This window comes from Echiichthys vipera, assembly GCF_963691815.1.
Source record: "Echiichthys vipera genome assembly, chromosome: 7".
NCBI lineage: Eukaryota > Metazoa > Chordata > Actinopteri > Perciformes > Trachinidae > Echiichthys > Echiichthys vipera.
This window is the reverse complement of record NC_139832.1, coordinates 28,512,224-28,518,223: the sequence shown is the minus strand read 5'-3', so window position 1 is coordinate 28,518,223 and position 6,000 is coordinate 28,512,224.

Sequence of the window (6,000 nt, the reverse complement as noted above, 5' to 3'; positions counted from 1 at the left end):
CACATTCATTTCAGAATTGCTCATCCAGTTGGTCCATGACCAGCTTTCCGACAAACTTTCTTTTTTTCATATATGGATAGGAAAAAAGCAAATTTTATACTATATTGTTTTTACATGTTTTTACATATTACTCTTTGTATATATTTTATGCCAATAAAATTGTCTAAATTTTGCTATGTGTGAATTTATTTTTGGGGCTGTCGGTAGAGGGTTGCAGAGGGATAGAGAGCATTTTTAGTTTTTGCATTTAATTGTATACAGTATTTGTGGTGCGATATTATTTTATGCCCTTCTCTATATATAAGAGTACTCTGGTACTTAACAGGGAAAAGCATGGTATGGCAAGAAGTAGAATTGGCACGGTTTCTGCTTCCCACCTCTGAATATGAACTTTGCATTTTCTCCTATATGTAGCAGAATAGATTTCTTCATACTGTGTGTGAGCTTGTACATGAGCAGGCAGGAGGTGTTTTAAAGCACTGGGTGGATTAAAAACATAGTGTTTTCTGGATTAAATCACGTTTTGTCATACAGAAGTCTAATAATCAGTTTCTTAACTAGCTCTCCAAAAACATCTGGAGCCTTATAATGAAGCTGTAACACATACGGAGAGTACATGTGACACAGTGGAAGTGTCATATTTAATTTGGATACTGATTCCTGCAGTCTGTTCTGCAGTTTAAAGGCTCAGAATGGCACTATTTTCAATATCTGGTCCATCTGTGCGCAGGACACCTGTTTACCTCAAATGTGTTATTAAAAACACACAGACACATATAAATGAATCTACAAATATGCAAATGGTTTAACACCCCCACCCCTGACATGAATTCAAAGTTGGCAATATATAAACAGGCATGCATATATAATAAACAGACATAAAGGCAAAACACACACCCAAGCAGCTGCAAGTGGTTGTTTATATGCTCTATGGTGCTGGAGGATTAAGTGTTCTCCGAGCCTCTGGTTACACACTGTAGTGGACCTGGGAGGTGCGTGTATGTGTGTGTCTGAAGGACAGATAAACAGGGGTTTAAGGGATGGAAAGATGATGGAGAGATGAAGCATTGGTGAGAGACAGCAGATGACAAAACAAGAGGAAAGGAGGCAGAGATGTGGGGATCGGTGTGGTGTGAGCGCAGTGACCATATTATGCAGCTGCTTAGTTTTGCATCAGCACAGTAAATACGATCTTGTAGATCAAGGCTTAAGGAGGCCATGTTATGTCATTGTCATTATAGTGTTTGTGTAAGCTGGTCTGTGACAACATGCTGTGATAATCAACTAATTACAGGAAGCACACACAGCGGGCACAGACAGGCGTACATATAGGACACACTGTCTGTTGTCCTCTTTTTTAACAGATGCCTTTAGAAAATGTACTGCGTTGTGCTGGCGAGGAGGTGAGTCAGTCCTTCCTCATATGTTTGTGGTTCTGTGTTTGCTTCATTGACATATTTGTTCTGATCAAATGCTGCTAGGGTTGATAACTTTTCACTTTTCTGCAGTCAACATAAGCCTTATAACCCCTTATGTCTAGAAGCCGTTCAATTCCCCCACAGATGTTTAAAAGCCAATAAGAATGCAGGACACTGCAGTTAAAGTTTCTGAGTCTTCCATGCAAACACAGATAATATATTATTACAGGAACCCAATGCCTCCTAGTACTTACAATCAGTACTAAAAATCAGGTAAACCCAGAGCCTTCTCCCTGACCTTGGTTGCTACGGAAACCTAACCACTCTGCTTGGTAACCAAGTCTTTTCTAATTGCTGTTGTCTTGGCAACAGCACAACCAATGTAATCCAGAAGAGGCCACAATCCTAAGTGTTTCCTGTTGCAGTATACTCGCCTTCTTGGAGCAGTCTCAAACACGCACACACACATTTAATCATTAAGAAAACGGTCAGCATCAAAACTGGGGTTCACAGTTTGTCTTTGGTAGGAGCTGACACTGAAATACACTTATAGTAACAACCCTTACTGTAGTGATCTGCAATGTAAAAAACTTATTTTAACAATTACATTACATTTTAGTATGTTGTTCAACATTGTGAACGTGAAATGATTCACCGTGGTCTCAAAAGGAACATTTGATTTCCTCTTCAGGGGCTGGTCTTTTGTTAGTTGATGGTCAAAGCATATACTTCACGCTGTGTCTACTCTTCGAGGTTAAAAGAGCACTTGAAAACACGCAAACACACACACACACACACACACACACACACACACACACACACACACACACACACACACACACACACACACACACACACACACACACACACACACACACACACACACACACACACACACACACACACACACACAGTGATTTCTAACCAGAGGTAGTCTGTTTATGCAAGGGGTCTACTTCAGTTTTCAGGCGGTACACAGAAGCAATGTAACCAACCCAGCAAATTTGTCTGAATAATTAGCTAAAAGTCATAGTTAGATAGCATAGTTATCAAACATGAATGGAGTCAGTCAGATATATGTTAAGTTTTATGTTATTAACTCTGTGGGTGTTGCTTTAAAGTGAAATTCTGGGATTAAATCATACCAGGGTCTTTTGTTACTCATCCAGACAGTTTTTTTCATGTATAAACTATTGGGGCAGTACGGTGAAGGCATTAAAACGTCTTTTTTAACCACTAATACTGCTCAAAATAACACCAAACCTCTTCAGCAGCATGAGAAGAGTCCTTACACGTAAAACAAAGCACCAACAACGTAGTTAGTGAACCCAGAGTTTATTAAAAGAGTGTTTTAAAGACTTACCAACTGGCCCCTGTACCAGCTCCTCTCATAGTAAAGTCCATTCAAGTGGATTAGCAAAGTCAAACCAAAAGGAAGGAGCCCATTGGAGCTTTGTTTTCTGTGTAGGGACTCTTCTCCTGCTGCTGCAGAGGTTTGCTGTTATTTTCAGCAGTATTAGTGGTTAAAAAAGACCTTTTAATGCGTTCACCGTGCTGCCCCGAGCTAATCACTGTTAGCCACGTCCGGCTGTTAACAACTGTTAGCGTCTCTCCGGGATTTCTCCGTTAATAGTTGTTACACGAAAAAAATTGTCTTGATGGTTTATTTGATGAGTGTATTTGTCGAAAAAGACCCTGGGATGATTTTTATGCCGGAATTTCACGTTAAAGAAATGAATTATTAAAATGTAGCTTTTCTCCCCAGCCCAGTTCTTTTCTTCGGAAAATGACATGATTGTGTGACGGGAAACACAGATTAAGCATAGACATGAGCTCGGTGTGTGCCCGACTACTACTGTGGTTTAGGTTTACTTCTCAGACTGGTGAAAATACAGGTAAGGCAGGAAGGAAAAACTGATTATCATAAGGATACAGTATAGTATTGGCTGTAAAAAGGTCAGAAAAGACTTACGGGGGGTTTCATTATCTCTTGACATATGAAAAAGCAGCCAGAACATCCAGTGATGACTGAAGGGCCAGAGTGTGTTATTACTCTGGGGATTGCTGCCATATTTATTCTCTCTGTGTTGGTGCTCCACTTTGTTTCAGTTAGACAGCGTGACTCCTGTTTGTTTTGGTGGGTTAAGTCACTCTGTAATTGAGTCACGTCATTAGTTATTTTGTATAGGAATAGACACCACAGTTTAAACAAACAGAGTAGTTCATTTAAAAATATACACAGACTATATATGCAGACTAGAGTAGATTTACACTTAGCCTTAAAGGTAACTGCTAGCTCGTATTTAGTCAAGAGCAGAAATGTGTAGTCCCAATTTTATTGCCTATATTTGACACATATACAGGCACCTGTACATAATTCCCATAATTTCAACTAAATTACAATAATTTCTTTCCTTATGACCCGAGGGATTTTGTTTGTGCTCCTCAAAGCAGTTATTTTTTCTTCAACTTATCAGTACATGTATATACGTGTGTGTGTGTGTGTGTGTGTGTGTGTGTGTGTGTGTGTGTGTGTGTGTGTGTGTGTGTGTGTGTGTGTGTGTGTATATACTATAAAATACAGTGGAGATCAAAATTAGAGAAATAAGTGTAAATACTTGATTTATTATAATATACTGTTATTTTTTTACTGTTCATAATTTGATAGAAAATCCACTGTGGCTATACCACTGCTGTTCTAGCATGTTTTTTTAAATAACCAAGGCACTTTAACAAAAACCTTTATTTTGTGAAAAAAGCAGTGATTCAACCATGTTTTCTTATCTAGGATTCAAAAATGAACAGGAAGTGTAGAGGCCACAGCTTTGAATGACTTCAGCACATCTGCTCCCACAGGACATCACTAGTTTCTCACACTGCTCTGCTTTGATCTTGAAACTAGCATTTACTGTAGGCCCCACTCTTGCATTGTCAGTCTCTCTGCAGAAGCTTTTCAATATTACAGCATAACAAACTGAGGTGAGTCTCAAACTGATTTAAAACCAGTTCTGCAGAAGACGCCCAACTCCTGCTGCAGAAAACAAACCATGACACTTCCTCCTCCAAATGTAACTGACTTCTTTACACACTTTGGGTTCAGTCTTTCCCCAGTCCTACGCCAAACATAATGTTTCCATCAGACCCAAATAAACTGAACGTCCTCTCATCACTGAAGTCCCTCTGGACCAGTTCTCCTCTGTCCACACAACATGCTCCTCAGCAAAGACAAGTCTCGCCTTTTTATTCTTTCTGCTGATGAGAGGTTTGGTCACTGCAGAGTGGGCTTTCAGTCCAGAAAGTCTTAAACAGTGAGACACTGTGTGCAGAGACAGATCCTTGTCCTGTTCAGCACTGAACTGGAGACCAACTCCAGCTGCAGCGTTGAACCGATTCCCCATTGAGAGTCTTCTCATCATCCTGTCCTCTCGTGCACTTGTTTTACGTGGACGAGCGGCCTTTTTGAGGGACTTAAATGAATCTGTGACCTTGTAAAGTTTTAGTATTCTTAAAATCACAGACTGTGAACACCCTACTCTCTCTGAAGGCTGAGAGGGTCGTCCCTTTGGCCTTCATCTGGACAACCTGCTGTCTCAGGCTTTCAGTCTCCTTAGAGCAGCTTCCATCTTACAAAGTAACCAGGAGAGCTGCAGAGAAATAGGGAGTGTCCAACAATGAAGTCAATGTCACCAGGTGCAGATTAACAACAATAACTGGGAGGATCTGAAAGGGTTCTCTCATTTTACTCACTGCTTTTTTTTCACACTTAATAAAGGTTTTTGCCTTGGTTATTTAAAAACATGCTAGTACAGCAGTGGTAAAGACACAGCGGATATTCTATTAAATTATGAACAATAAAAAATAACAGTATTTCAGAATAAATCAAAATTAATACATTGTTAAATAATTGATCTCTACTGTATACAGTATATACTGCGTATGTATCTTCCTTTGCTTTAATACAGCAAATCGAGTTGAAGAGAGTACTCTCCTCTTATATCCATTGATGCATGTACACAACAGGAGCTTTTTCACAAAGGGGAATACACAGACAAGTGTGACACACAGACAAGTGTGAACACACACACACACACACACACACACACACACACACACACACACACACACACACACACACACACACACACACACACACACACACACACACACACACACCACACAACCTCCAACTTTGCCCCTTTCATATCCTTTACGTTATTGTTATCGACCACAGTAGTATTACTCATCCCTGTTACATATAGCACTATAACAGTGTCAACATTTCATTTCACATGGATTAGCACTTGAGACATCTGTACAGATGGAGACCGGTTTTGCACTTGTGGAGCCTCCTGGTGAGAACCATCATATCACAACACCACCACCTAATGAGTGGAGGGAACAGGCAGAAGCCCACTGAGGAGGGAAGGAGAGGGTCTAAATATTGACAGCAAATATTTGATTTAAGGGTAGGGGTGTTCCCTGACTCATAGGTGTGTACTCAGACACAGAATGCACACACACCGAAACCCCAACCCACAATTCCATGTGTTATCAGCTTCTACAGCTGTCTTTGACTTGAAAA